General features: G+C 47.8%; 1 pseudogene; it reads right to left on the reverse strand.

Moving 5' to 3' along the window:
* Positions 1–14,918: 14,918 nt before the first annotated feature.
* Positions 14,919–15,553, reverse strand: LOC147718444 (thioredoxin pseudogene; annotated as a pseudogene).
* Between the last annotated feature and the right edge of the window lie 1,086 nt (positions 15,554–16,639).

The following is a 16,639-nucleotide window of genomic DNA, read 5'->3' on the forward strand; positions in this document are numbered from 1 at the left end:
CTGCTGAACGCCACACCCTGCTGCATACCTCACACTGCTGCACACCTCACACTGCTGCACACCACGCACTGCTGCAAGCCACACACTGCTGCAAACCACATCATGCTGCACGCAACACCCTGCTGCAAGCCACACCCTGCTGCACGCCATACACTGCTGCACGGCTCACAATGCTGCATGCCACACACTGCTGCATGCCACACACTGCTGCACGCCACACACTGCTGCATGCCACACACTGCTGCATGCCGCACGCCACACACTGCTGCACACCTCGCACTGCCGCACGCCACGCACTGTTGCACTCCTCGCACTGCTGCATGCCACACACTGCTGCACGCCTCACATTGCTGCACACCTCACACTGCCGCACGCCTCACACTGCTGCACGCCTCACACTGCTGCACGCCACACACTGCTCAATGCCACACACTGCTTCATGCCTCACACTACTGCACGCTGCATGCCACACACTGCTGCACGCATCACACTGCTGCACGCTGCACACCACACACTGCTGCACGCCTCATACTGCTGCACGCCTCACACTGCTGCACGCCTCAAACTGCTGCACGCCTCACAATGCTGCATTACTCATACTGCTGCATGCTGCACACTGCCTCCCGCCTCACACTGCTGCCCGCCTCAAACTGCTGCCCGCCTCACACTGCTGCCCGCCTCACACTGCTGCATGTCACACACTGCTGCACATGTATTTTAGAATTGACACTCTGCACTCCTGTTTTTAAAGAACCGAATCTAGTGCTCTTTCTTTTTGGGTGCTGTCGTTTAGTCTGACCGGCTCAGGTCAGTGTCATAACATGTAACACAAACAGAGAACTGCCTGAAAACGACGCACTTGTCACGCCTCGCACTGCTGCACGCCTCACACTTGCTGCACGCCTCTCACTGCTGCACACTTCACACTGCTGCACGCCTCACACTGCTGCATTACTCATACTGTTGCATGCCCCAATCACCTGCCAGCTCTTTCACAGGAGCGCAACATTTCCATGCTTCCCCATCTGAGGAAAGCTTCCATTCCAGACGACAGATCCCGGTGTCTCACAGAGGATCTTACAACACCACACAGGCACACACCACACACATACACCACACACACCCACATACCACACACACATAACACTACATACATAAGACCACACACACACACCACACACACACACACCACACACACAACACACACACACTACACACACACACACAACACTACACACACAACATGCACATAACACTACATATATAACACCACACACATAACACCACACACATAACAGCACCCACACACACAAAACACTACACACACAAACCACCACACACACACACCACCACAACAACACACACACACACTCACCACCACACACTCACCACCACACACTCACCACCACACACTCACCACCACACACTCACCAGGCGCACACACACACACCACCAGCCGTCGGTGCACACTTTCAACAGGCACACACAACACCAGCCGTCACTGCACGCTTTCACCAAGAAAAAACACAGCACCAGCCGCCTGTGCACGCTTTTATCAGGCACACACACCACCAACCGTCTGTGCACGCTTTCACCAGGCACACACACCACCAGTTGTTCATGCAAGCTTCCTCCAGGCACACACACCTCCAGCTGGCAGTGCCCGCTTCCACCAGGCACACACACCACCAGCCATCAGTGCACAATTTCTACAGGTACACACACCACCAGCCATCAGTACACACATCAATTGTTAACGCATCCACAATTAACTATTGTAGCAATCACAGTATGGCACACTTTACTTTTAAACATATTCATCTAAAACGCAGCATGACACCATTGCTACAATTCAAATACAATCCACATAATTCCACTACACACCACATGCATACACTCCATAACACATGGCGAAAAGACATTGCCATTTACAATGCCATTAGCTCAAACTCAAATAAATCTGAGACCTATTGCATTTCTAATGCTTGTTTTTTCTTTCTCAAAGCTTATTTTTCTTGGCTCACGAGTGGAATGTGGAAATACTTTCACTTTTTGGGCTGCACTCTGCGTACACCCAGGGTGGCATGGATGGCAGAGGCAGCGCACGAGGCCCTGTGTGTGGTGTGCACGTGCACACTCAGCTAAGGACCGCAAACCCAGTCCCGGAAGCCCTTGTGTGCTCATGTACACAGTCTTGGACGGCAGTTCCAGAGTCTGATTTATAGTCTACGTGTGCATACCCGATGGTAGGCCAGCGGTAAACCAGCTCTCAGGGGCCAAAGTCGAGTAGCCAGCTTGTGATGTCAGAGACGCCTAGCCGGCAATGAAAGTAAAGCATAGTGTGTCTTATGCTGCTTACCTCCCTGTCTGTTATGTGGCTTTACCTTGGGGTTACTTTTTAGAGTAACATTATTTTTTATTTTAAATGCGTAAATACCTAACGTGTTGAAACCGTGGCTGCCAAGCATAAGATCGTTTTTTAAAGTTATCTTTTTTAAATAAAAATCTAATTATGCAAAGTGTTGTTGGTTAAACTGCAAGGACTGTCTGAAAAATTCCACACAGAATGGGTCCACTTTGTAGCAGAGGTGTAAGGAAGGTGTGCACCACGGATGCCTAAGACAGACCAAACCATGTCATAGTTGCAGAATAACTACAAACCACAGTAAAAATGTTCAGTCTATAGTATTTTATGGGATGTGAATTTCATGAAAAACTGTCATGCATATTCTGGACCTATGTTGGACACCTCTCTAATGAGGACCGGCCCCCACAGTGCACCGATACTCACACCGATTGTGTATAGCAGGCTGTGTCAAAGAAATCACAACCGTCTCCATGGCGCAGGCTATGTACCCTCTCATGAATACACACTCACACATGCAGGTGCACACTCACACAGATGTACACATCAAATCATGTACAAGCAAACCCACACTGATGCCCATAAATACACAAACTCACACATCATGTGCCCACACACATACCCACTCACATATACACATGCACGCTCACAGACACCCGTTATACACACACACACACATGCTCACACGCACATCCTCACATAGAGGAAAACATACACACTCACACACACCCATAGACACACACAAATTCACACACATGCACGCTTACATGCTCACACCCCTTATATATACACGTTTATAAGCACAGACTATAAAACTTTGAGAAATGAGTACACTGAGTACTCGGAAAACCATATTTTTTTAAACAATATGTATTAATTATTTCAACTTAAAATACATCGGCAAAGCCAATAGGTCGGGTTATTATTGAAAATGAATGGATACTTCAGTCAATGCAGTCCCTAATCCATCCGTCCATAGTGGCATAGGAAGGGGGGTGCGGTGGGTGTCATCACTGAGGGGAGGTGACAAAATGGGACAATTATGTGTTTTAATCATATATTTTTGTAATTTCGTCAAGCCGGGGTGACAAGCGTCATCACTGAGGGGGGGGGGGGGGGGGGGGGGTGACAAAATGGCCAAAACCTGTGTTTTAAACACATATTTTTGCCATATTGTCAAGCTGGGGGTGAGAAGAAATTTCCCACACCGGGTGCCACCTGACCTTGCTACGCCACTGTCCGTCCATACACACATTCACTCGTCTCCATGCTCATGCATCACTTTGTCCACTAATTGACTCTTTCTTGTGATCTTGGTTCATATGCATAACAACTTCTTTTTGACTCTCACCTGATCACCTTCATTGAAGATCTTAGGAGGGAGTTAGCGAGCCTTTCCGACAGTTCTAATAAGGAGACATTGATAGTTTGGCCGGGGGGTTTCAACACGAGGTTGTGTGGGAACGGGGGTCCCTAAGCCTGCGGTATGGAGACAACAGATGGGGAGGACTTCCAGCACACCCCCTTTGGAGAGACTCTGAATCGAGCGATGACCACCAGCTCTTTAGTATTTGCTAAAGACTATAAGGCACTGGAGACCCTTTAACCGCTACGTATAAGGGGGTAAAGGGGCTCAAAAGGTGAGATGGATTTTATTATGGTACCCCGTGATCTAACTAATTTGATATTTGACTACAATGTACCTGCCTTCTGTAACAGCGATCACAACCCCCTATTTGAATTACTGGACCTTCATTTGTTGGGGGCATTAGGGAAGCAGGAAAGTCAGACCCCCTTTCACTCATGCAATAAGGGTGTGAGGGTAAAATGGGAAAGGGTGGATGGGATGCTATATCAATAACAATTAAACAGGTGTCCCTGAAGGAATTATTTCAATTCTATTCAGTAAATTCAAAATATTGCCACAAGAGTGGTCAGCAATTGAAACTAGAGCAAGGAAAAAAGAAAACAGATTTAAACTGTTTTTTTATTACTCAAAATTATTTCTTTTTGGATTTTTTCTATTTCATACACAAATCTAAAATATGGCAACAAAAATACTACTATACAGGCAACAAAAATTCTCAGTAGTATCAGGCAACTTTTGCTATACACATGAAAAACTAAATATCATGTCGAAAACGGTATTTTACAAAAATACAATTATTTGATACTCAAAATAATGTGACGACAGTAAGCAAAACGTTGCCAGGCGTCGACGTTTCGGTCCTTAATTGGTTGAAATAATCCATAGGACCATCTTCAGGACCATGCGCTGCACATATTAATCCAGGACCTCCAGCCGGAAGTCAAAAAGGTTAAAAGGTTATGCACTGCATAAACCTCCTGTCCAAGAATGTGGATGTTATCTCTCAAAATTCAGATTCCAACTCCAATGATTCATGTGAAAATCAAGGGCGAGATTTCGACATTAGTCCGAGTCACTCGCAACACTTAATGGCGTTGGTGAGGAGGCCGTCGTCAACAACTTCGTATCGGATGCTATATCAGCACTCACCCTGGAGGAGGAGCCCCTCAGAGATAATCTCTAATGCTTTTAGGACCTTATGTATCTCCATAGATAAGGGGTTAAGGCAGAATAAAGCTCCTAAAAGATGGTCACTTATTGGCTGATTAATCTTGTCTGCACTTCGGACCATAGGAGACTGAAACTAGCCCTCTCCTCCAATCCACACACTAAAGGTGATGTGCTGTGCACTAGGAGAAGCTATAAATCTACCGTGGAGGCTAGGATGTCAGAGTAGTTAAGAGCAGATGCATGGGGGCCTTGGAAAATACTTCTCACACAAAGGATTCTGCATTAATCTGTAAGGTCGTTAATGGGCATTTTTCTCAGGGTGGAAAGTCCTCATTGGACATGCTCAGGGGCGTAATATAGCAAAAACCACAGTTGATGGACAGAATGTAGAACAATGCCATACATTAACCCCAGTACAAAGATCTGGGCCTAAATCCATCGTTTTTTTTGCACTCCACACCACCCTAGGTCAGACAATGGCTATATGCAAATCAGCCTTGACTCTGTGCCTCATGGGAACAGTCCAGCCCGAACTACCAAGCCATGTCTTTCCTAGACCGTAATCAAGCATCCAAGGACCGGTTTCTGGCTATCAGCCTTCTTCAGCCTGGATAGCTTGACTCCAGTGATCTGGAGAGCCTGGGACTCACGTCTGAGCATACCCAGCCCACTTGGGGTGAAAATTGCAAAAACCACAGTTGATGGACAGAATGTTGAAAAGTCCTCATTGGACATGCTCAGGGGCGTAATATAAGCACCCCGCAGCCTGGGTGGTGTGGGGGGAGAGTGCCCTGAGCTCTAATGGCCCCCTTAAGCAAAAGTGCTAGATGGTGGGCAAGGGTCGGGGCCCGGGGGCCTCCTCCATGTACTTTGCAGGGGGCCCCCTCAACTTTCGTTACCCCACTGACCTGGGGAACATAGCTTGAGTCTCGGCAAAGACGCGCAACAAACTGTGATTCTGGACAAATCACTTAATCTCCCGTGCCTAACCAAAAGAAGCAATGGCATAGCCAATAGGTCTCGCCCTAGGGACCTTATAAGTGATTAGCCAAGCAATACATTTCTTGCCAACTTTCCCCATGCTGGCTGTCAAATCCAATGCTGACCTGATAAAAAAGCAATTTATGGAACCTTTGTACAAGAACTGGTGGTGAATTAATGGAATAGTGAATGAATAAACCCAGTAGCGGCTCACAGAGGGAGTGCTGTGGGGCGGTGAGGCTGGGTGGGGGAAGGGCAGGGTGGGGTGGGGTAGTGGACTCGGACATACAATGGAACTGAGTAAAGTAAGAAAATAAATAAATAAAACTATTTACCTTGCGCTCACTGCATCGCTGAGTTGGCGATGCAGCAAGCGTAAGGCAAATAGTTGTATTTATTTATTTACTTAGTTTAATTTGTTCCGTTGTATCTACGAGTCCACTACCCCCCACCCTACCCCACCCTCGCCGCACTGCCTGGCAGCACTCCCTCTGCGAGCCGTCACTGAATAAACCTGTATTACTTAGCTTTGCAAACTGCACCCTCCCCGAAGCATACGTTCTTTGAAAGAGTGAAATGGATGAATTATGTATTTGTAACTCTGTAAACGGACTCACCTACAGGCTTGCGCTCTATGAAAGAGTGAAATGATGGATGAATGAACTTGTACTGTGTAACGACAACCTGAATTGTGTGGAGGTGTACATTCTTTGAAAGAGTAATTTGAACAAATAAACCTGTATTGTGTAACTTTGCATACTGAATTAATCATGTAAAGGCATGCAATTTTCAAAAAGAATGGGAGCACAGACTGCTCTAAAAAAATACGTATTGAGTATTTTCTCCAGACAAAAATCTTTGGTGAACTGCACGCAATGAGCACAGCGGGATGCTGTGCATTCTTTGACGTACGGAGACAGCACATTTTGAATCATCTACACTTGAGAAATAAGACAGCATAGCACACAAAAGGTGTATTACGGTAACACGTGACCTAAGAAGGCAAAAAGGCTTGTTTGCAAAAAGCAAGACTGCAGGTAACATGTTTGATTTGTAGGCCACCCTTCTCTTTCGATTTAAAACCGTATTAAAAGCTCCATGCTCTAGCTGTAATGCCCACAGTTACAGAGCCTAGAGGAGATTGCAGGAGCTTTGTAAAAATGTTTCATTAGATTTGCTGCATCATGTGTGGTCTGCGGCGCATAGCTTAGGTGCTTTCATTTGTGTGAGACGGTAAAACATTGGGAAGCCCAGAGAGAAGGGTTTGGCACGAGCCGAGTCGGACACAAAACAAAACTGGCTCTGGAAGCAGCGCTGTGCACCCACGAGTGGCGAGGAAATGGCATAAAGAACAAGCGTGCCGCGACTAATTAAAACCATATGGCCCTGCACGCCTCTGCTGGCTCCCAAGAGCAAAACGCTCTGTGAGGGAACCTTTTAACCCTTTGCATGCTTTTGACGGAACCGCTCCGTCATCAGCTGCGGGTGCGCTGTGCTGATGACGGAGCGGTTCCGTCATGGCCCAGCCATGGGAACACCCACAGCAACACCCATGGAACGCCCCTTCACCGCAAAGTGCTGCGTGTGAAGGGGTCGTTTTTACAAGCAGAGGAAAAGTCACGCAGGGTGGCTTTTTCTCTCCTTGTAAATAGGGAGTAGCCCCCTGCACCACCTGTACATCACGAAAAGTGACGTACTGGTGGCGCAGGGGGCTTGTAAGTCTGCCCCAAGTGTTTTAAAATGTATTTGAATAATGTTTGCTTTTCAAAGCAATGTAGGAGGAGTTGAACCTTTACCAGGCTCGCTCTTTTTCTTTTTCCTCGGGTCCCTGCTGGTCTGCAAAGCATTTTCCCAACAGGAGATGTTTTTTGCTAAGGTACTTTTCACTACTTTGCATTCGCTCGTTGTCTTGTTCGTTCTGCATTATTTTTATTTTTGAGCTCTTTTGACGGACGTTAACTTCAAATTATTTGGCATAAAGTGCACTTGGTTTAATTGAACTTAATAACAAACTTGATGGACAAGTGCCCCATGAAGGACTCTTCTGGTCTGAGCACACAAGGTCATGCTGTCAAGCCAGGAAACCTTTTACTTATTCTAAATGGACAAGTTATTTGTTTGACTTCTTTTCAAACTGAATGCCTATAGTTTAACAGTTTAAGTGCCAAGAGCATACAACCGATTTTCTGTATTAAATTATTTCTACTGACTACAATACAAATGTAATTTTAACTATAGTACTTAAATAAATCTAATGGTAAGAGCCAAGAAAGCAGCTTTCTGGAAATTATTTTAGCATCTTTTTGAATTAATTTGGTCTTTCACTCCTCCTGAGGTTCGATCCTTTCTGAAAAGGGAAAAGAGTCAATAGCGTTTGGTGGAGAATAGAGACCAGTAAAAATTTTTGAAGAACTCCCAGAGCAAAGGTTTTTGTTGGAGAACATCAGGGCGATTAATTTATTAATTTGGACTTTAGTTTGGAGATTTCTATGGGCAGTGTACACCGCCTTGAGGGACCCTTTTTGAGGCACATTGGGCCTCATTTATGAAAGTGAAGTATCGTTGCGTGAAAACAGCGATGCGTAACATTTCATTGCGCCCGACTTGCGACACCAATGATGAGTCATATTTACAGTATGACGCATCATGTCGCAAGGAGTTACAGATACTTCAGTATTTCTGACGTATCTGTAGGTGCAAAAGTGCCGCATTGCTGGAGTGTGTCACAAAAGTGACGCAACTCCAGCAATGTGTCCTTTCACATGGGGTAAGCACCATGTGAAAGGGCCTGCATCAGTCTTACACCTGTTGTGAGGCAGGTGTAACATTTTGACACATAATGGCCTCCCGTACCTCATCCAGTTCGAATGGTGCACACAGGAAAGCCCGATCCGCGTCTCCCAAACAGCCTAGATCAATATCCCCCAGGTACGTGTCAAGGTCTAAATTTCCCGTCCCGGAGGTTGAATATAGAGCCTTATAATGGTCAGTGAACTCAGCGATTATGCTCACATTGTCACAGTGGCGCGTACCAGTACGATCCTCCACTTCTAATATGAATGCAGAGTGTCGCGGCCTACGGACAGCGTCTGCCAGAGCCTTACCGGGGCGCTCTCCTTCGCCATAGCGGCGAGCCTGCCAGTGCTCTCCCCTAAAGCGAACCTCTCTTTGTGCTTCCACCATGTAGTCATTAAGCAGGGTTCTGAATTTCTCCTGAGTTTCACTATCTGGTGTGTATCGAAGCTTATCTTCCAGTGCCCGCAGTTCCCGTTCTAGCCTAGTCAAGGTGTTCAGTATATCTTTAAGGATTCCGGCCCCCTTGGAGATACAACACCCCATTATGGTAACCTTAAAGGCTTCCCATATTGTCTCAACTGCGTCGACTGACCCCTTATTCCTCTCAAAGAAATCTTGTACTTCTACGCGCAGTTCTTCCTGAAAGACTAGGTCTGAGAGCATGCATGTATTAAGTCGCCAGGCGCTGCGCAGAGGGCTAAAGTCTGCAGATAAAAAGGCTATCCGTACCGGGGCATGATCTGAGTATGTTCTGGCTAGATGGTGGGCATGACAAATTGCAGGGCCTAAGCTCTAGAGACAAGCCAAAAATCCAGCCGGGCCCACGTGGCCGCCCGAGCCATAAAATGTGTGTCTTCCCTATCCAGTGGGTGCATGTGTCGCCAGGCGTCTATTAGCTGATTTTCATCTATTATGTCTTTTAGTAATAGGCTAGATTTGGTGCGATGATGCGGGCTGGGGTGGGATCTGTCCAGGGCCGGTGCATATGTAACATTGAAATCCCCACCCCAAATGATGTGCTTAGAGCCTATGTTCTTAATATCATCCCACAGAGAGGAGAAAGTCAGGGGCGTCCACATTGGGGCCGTAGCAACAGACCAACGTGACCGACTCCAGACCCAATCTGCCCCAAGCCATACAGTATCGACCCTGATCGTCTACCATCGTGCCTGCAATGTCAAAAGGAACCTGTTTCTTAATTAATATCACAGTGCCCTTAGCATAGGAGGAGTAAGAGGAAAAGATGCTATGTGCAGCCCAGAGAGAGGCAAAGGACGTATGTCTATGCGGAGCCATATGCGTTTCCTGTAACATTGCTATGTGGGTATGATGCCTGTCAAGATATGCTAATATCTGTCGTCTCTTCCTGGGGTCCCCAAGGCCTCTTACATTCCAAGTAATGACATTCAGTTGCGCATCAGGTTGTACAGCCATCAGGGTATAGACATTTTGTGTCTGCTGATGTTGTGAGTTATGCCAGTCATATCAAACAGCTTGAGTTGAACCACTTACCCCCATGACAAAAAATCTCATGTAAATAGTGGTTGAAACTGTACCAAACCACAGCCATGTTGTCATTACATCAAACCATGTATCATTCTTCCAGTCCTTGCTTGTCTCTTCTACATGTTCGTACAAACCATACAAAACCTCCCCTGCCTCCACCCCACTCACCCTCCCACAAAAACCTCCCAGAAAAGAAAAACAACTGCTTGCCAGGAACCCCATGTCTCCCCACCCTCCCTCCCACTGAAGCAAACCCAACTTGCCAGAATCATCAACCCACCCCCTTCCCCCCTCCCCCAACAATAAAAAAGGCGCCATCAACGTGATGACATGATTCAACACTGGGGAACACCCATAGGGGGTCAGCTCCAGACAGTCACACAGCCACCGTCCCTCCTCCTGCCCCGTGATCAGCATGACCACTCGATTCTATCAGAGGAGGGGCGGTGGGGCCCGGGATACGTTACCACCAGAAGCACTTTGCATCGGAATCCTATCAAGTAGGAAATGTCCTCAGCAATTCCGATCATCCCAAACACTTTATCATTATAGAGTGTCAGGGTTTTAGCACTTATCACTTATGTTGGCATGTCAAGCATTGTCCTCATCCTCTTGTAGGTCGTCTTGGCGTTCCTGGTCGCGGCCATTTGCTCCTCTTTGTGCTCGTTTCAGTTGTCGTAAATAGTCCTCCACCTGTTGTGGGTTAGTGAAGAACTGTTGTTTAACACGATGCGTCACGCGTAGGCGCGCCGGGTATAGTAAGGCATAGTCAATCTGAGCATCTCGCAGTTTTTTCTTCACATTCAGAAACTTGCGCCTTTCTTCCTGCACTACTGGGGTGAAGTCAGGGTAGATCGAAAAAGTTACACCCTCATACACCAAAGTTCGCTTCATGCGCGCCGCTTGGAGGGCAACATCCCGGTCTCGATAGTTCAATAACCTTGTGATTATGGGCCGAGGTGGTTGACCCAGTTTTGGCTGTGGACCCAGAGACCTGTGTGCCCGTTCAACTATAAATTGCGTGGAGAAGGCCTCCGCGCCAATAGCTGTTAGGAGCAGCTTCTCAACATATGTTTCCATGCGTCCGGTGTTGATGGATTCTGGAATGTTATTCCGCCTACTGCGAGCTTCCAAATCCTCATTCTTTCTAGCAATCACTCGCAGCAGGTTGTCCATCCTCGCGAATTGCGTTGTATGGCCAGCAATAGTGTCCTCAGAGTCCGAGATGCGCCTCTCAGCCTCTTTCAATTGTTCGTCATGCTTATCCACCTTGTGAACCAGGGCATCCATCCTAGAGGACATACGATGCACTTTGTCCACCACTGTGGCGAACCCCTGCCTCATCTCCTGCAGTAGCTGGTGCATCTCAGACTCCGAAGATGCGGCCTCCTCGCTCACCCTCTCGTTACCCCGGGATTCGGCCATTGGCGATGCGGGTTTGGACACTGTTTTGGTCGCAGGAAAGGACAACTTCTCCTGTTGAGTATCTGGTTTACCCATGTTCTCAGGTATGATCCAATGTCACAGGTGCTACACAGGTGCACAAGTATCGGTTGGTTTAGGGTGGTGTAGTATTCTTAAGGGCTCCGCAGTAGGGCAACACGCCTCAGTTCCGAGTCGGCCTGTGCCTTCGCGAAGGTCGCGCTCTTCCCAAGCGCACGCTTTCCAAGCTACCGAAACCATGCAGGGTTTATAAACGTAGTTCCGATCCCTCCAGGAATACACCGCAAAAGAGGCAGCCGGAATCACAATTACATGTGCCCTTTATTTCCATGCAGCACTCAGCCTATGACAGATGCAGTATGTGGATGTGCCTTAGCGCTAATTAGCCAGTCAGAGCACTATGCAGCATATGCCTCCTCTCAGTGCAATATAGCGCAGTTAGGGAGCAGAGAGGACGGAGAGTAAATATCCAGATGTGTCCCACTGTTACATTTGGCGAAGCAGCGGGATGCGGCACAAAAGCCTCAGTGCCTGTATTCCCACCAGTGGATAAGCAGTTATCTGTGGGCTGGTGCAAATCCCGCCGGCCGTTATGGAGGTGTAATGGCGGCAGAAGCGTGTCTCTGTACCTGCAACACCGGCGGTCATCCAGTCCTCTCTAAGGGTCCTCCGTCCTCTGTCCACGTCCGCCCTCTCCGATGCAGCGCTTCTTCACTCCGCATGTCGTAAGCGGCAGTATCTCCCGTCAGGCCGCCCCGCAGGTGCACACGTCCCAGCCGCCGCCAGGCAGGAGGGCCTACATCCCGCGTGGCGAGCCGCGGACTTTCCTGCCAGCTGACCCCGCTCACACAGACACTCTCCGCTCCAGCGCTGCACCCGGTAAGAGATCTGCCGCACCAGTGCTCAGCCAGGAGTCTTCCGATTCGGTTCAGAATTTCACCGAGGGTAGATATCAGGTTTGTCTGCTAGGACGCCTCGTTACTTCTATGTGGCAACTTAATTGCAAAGGATAAGTGAAGGATATTCGGCCCAGGCTGCGGGAGCCTCACTAAGTGGCGGCCATTCCGCTTGTGCGCCCTCTAGCGCCCCCTTGTCCTGTGACACCTTGTCTGGAGATAGTGTGCATGATGTCTTGAGGTGCTATACCGGCGCACTGATAGGTGGAGAGGTGATGTTCTGGTATGTTACAGGACATTTATAGATCAAGCGTTCACCAGGAGGTTTCTTGGGGCTTTATGTTGGTCCAGTTTAGGAGTGGTGAGAATCAGAGGCTTTTGATGAAGCCGGTAGACGTGTTTCTAGCACAGGATGAGGTTATGTATTATTTTTTGGTGGACAATATTGTGTTGTGCTTGGGAATGTGTTTGCAATAACATCATGGTTGTTTATTATGTGTCTACTATATGCATTTTGCGTGTTGAGATTTTGGTAGACTCCCAAGTTAAGGGCTCAGGCAGAGTTTCTGTGGAGGATTAAAATGTGGCATGCTAGGTCTCCAAAATTTAAGTTTATGACTTCCCTAATGGTCTAGGTGTATAGACAAATTTAGCACAGAATAATAGTAGCAGTTGATGCACGCCACACACTGCTGCATGCCACAGACTGCTGTACGCCACACACTGCTGCAGGCTGCACGCCACACATTGCTGCACGCCACACACTGCTGCACACCTCACACTGCTGCACGCCTCACACTGCTGCACGCCTCAAACTGCTGCATGCCACACACTGCTGCACGCCACACACTGCTGCACGCCACACACTGCTGCACCCCTTACACTGCTGCACGCCTCACACTGCTGCACACCTTACAGTGCTGCACACGACACACTGCTGCATGCCACACACTGCTGCACGCCACACAGTGCTGCATGCTACACACTGCTGAACGCCTCACACTGCTGCACGCCACACACTGCTGCACGCCTCACACTGCTGCATGCCTCACACTGCTGTACGCCTCACACTGCTGCACGCTTCACACTGCTGCACGCCACACACTGCTGCACACCACACAATGCTGCACGCCACACACTGCTGTACGCCACACACTGCTGCACACCACACACTGCTGCACGCCACACACTGCTGCACGCCTCACACTGCTGCATGCCTCACACTGCTGCACGCCTCACATTGCTGCATGCCACACACTGCTGCACGCCACACACTGCTGCACGCCACACACTGCTGCACGCCTCACACTGCTGCATGCTGTACGCCACACACTGCTGCACGCTGCATGCCACACACTGCTGCATGCCTCACACTGCTGCAGGCTGCAGGCCACACACTGCTGCACGCATCACACTGCTGCAGGCCTCACACTGCTGCAGGCCTCACACTACTGCATTACTCATACTGCTGCATGCCCCAATCACCTGCCAGCTCTTTCACAGGAGCGCAGCATTACCATGCTCCCCCATCTGACCAAAGCTTCATTTCCAGACGACAGACCCCGGTGTCTCACAGAGGATCACACAACATCACACAGGCACACACACCACACACACACACACACCACACGCAAGCACCACACACACACCACACACACACACAATACCACACACACACAACACCACACACACAAACACCACATACACACCACATACCCACACACACAACACTACCCACACAACACCGCACACATAACACTACATACATAAGACCACACACATAACAGCACCCACACACACACAACACCACACACACACACCACACACACACACACCACCACACACACACCACACACACTCACCACCACACACTCACCACCGCACCGGTGTGTGCTCATGTACACAGCCTTGGAAGGCAGTTCCAGAGTCTGATTTATAGTCTACATGTGCATACCCCATGGTAGGCCAGCGGTAAACCAGCTTTCAGGGGCCAAAGACAAGTAGCCAGCTTGTGATGTCAGAGACGCCTAGCCGGCAATGAAAGTAAAACATAGTGTGACTTATGCTGCTTACCTCCCTGTCTGTTATGTGGCTTTACCTTGGGGTTACTTTTTAGAGTAACATTATTTTTTATTTTAAATGTGTAAATACCTAACGTGTTGAAACCGTGGCTCCCAAGCAGAAGATCGTTTTTTTATAGTTATCTTTTTTTTTCATAATTTTTTTTTCTTTATTATCTGAATATCAGGTATCAAAGAGTAAGTTGCACTTTGATGCTCGGTGCCGATAAGGTATCATGATGAAAAAACCTCCAGCAAAGAAAATTACAAAGCCAAGCACGCACCATATTCTGGGGCAGTACAGAGGAGACATTGAAAGACCACTGAACACAAGACAACACTGGGAGATACTAGCTCCTACTGTAAAAAAAAATGATAATTTACATGAAGCAGTAAGATTCTGGGATCAGGCCAATTCATGCATCCTGAGAGCAACATAAATTTCCTAAATGGGCAGTTCCGCCTGATGCTCTCCTGTATTTCCACGCATCACTTGCAAAGTCGTTGATCAAAACTCCGAAGATATAATGTAAAAACACAAAGCTCAAATCACTTTAAATGTTTCACTTTTTCTTCCAGAGTTGCTTGATTTGCTCCTGAAAAGTCGTCAACCTTCTGGCCGTTCTTGTAGAAATGGAATGTCGGCATGCACTTAATATCGCAGTGCTGTGCAACGTCCTGGGCATCATCCACGTCCACGTTTAGGAAGACTACATCCGGGTTATCGTTGCTGAGTTTCTCAAAGAAGGGTGCAATCATTTTGCATGGTCCACACCACGTAGCTGTAAAGTCAACCGCCACCAGTTTGCCACCTGCATTCTTCAAGGCTTGGTTGAATTGTTCCAGATTGCAGATGAGGTGCACCATCTTGAAAGCTGGCTAGCTGACGTTGGACAGGAGCAAGATGTGATCGCCTCTCAAAGTCCAAGCCCAGTGCGCGCACCCGCCGTCCTTCATAGTTTATAGGTCTCTGTTATCTTTTTAAAATAAAAATCTAATTATGCAAAGTGTTGTTGGTTAAACTGCAAGGACTGTCTGAAAAATTCCACGCAGAATGGGTCCACTTTGTAGCCGTGGTTTAAGGAAGGTGTGCATCACGGATGCCTAAGACAGACCAGGCTATGTACCCTCTCATGACTACACACTCACACACACTCTCACACATGCACGTGCACACTCACACAGGTGTACACATAAAAGCATGTACAAGCAAACCCACACTGATGGCCATAAATACACAAACTCACACATCATGTGCCCACACACATACCCACTCACCCATACACATGCACACTCACACACACCCGTTAAACACACACACACGTGCTCACACGCACATCCTCACACAAACTCACACACATGCACACTTACATGCTCACATCCCTCACGTATACACGTTTATAAGCACGGACTATAAAACTTTGAGAAATAAGTACACAGAATACTCGGAAAAAATATGTTTTTTTTTTAAACAATATGAATGACTTATTTCAACTTAAAATACATTGGCAAAGCCAATAGGTCGGGTTATTATTGAAAATGAATGGATACTTCAGTCAATGCAGTCCCTAATCCATCCGTCCATAGTGGCATAGGAAGGGGGGTGCGGTGGGTGTCATCACTGAGGGGGGTGGGTGACAAAATGGGAAAATTATGTGTTTTAATCATATATTTTTGCCATTTTGTCAAGCCGGGGGTGACAAGCGTCATCACTGAGGCGGGGTGACAAAATGGCTAAAATCTGTGTTTTAAACACATATTTTTGCCATTTTGTCAAGCTGGTGGTGAGAAGAAGTTCCCACACCGGGTGCCACCTGACCTTGCTACGCCACTGTCCGTCCATACACTCATTCGCTCGTCTCCATGCTCATGCATCAATTTGTCCACTAATTGACTCTTTCTTGTGATCTTGGTTCATATGCATCACAACTTTTTTGACTCTCACCTGATCACCTTCATTGAGGATCTTAGGAGGGAGTTAGCGAGCCTTTCTGAGAGTTTTAATAGGGAGACATTGATAGTTTGGCCGGGGGATTTCAACACGAGGTTGTGT

This window comes from Lissotriton vulgaris, chromosome 4_1, assembly GCF_964263255.1.
Source record: "Lissotriton vulgaris chromosome 4_1, aLisVul1.2, whole genome shotgun sequence".
Lineage (NCBI taxonomy): Eukaryota > Metazoa > Chordata > Amphibia > Caudata > Salamandridae > Lissotriton > Lissotriton vulgaris.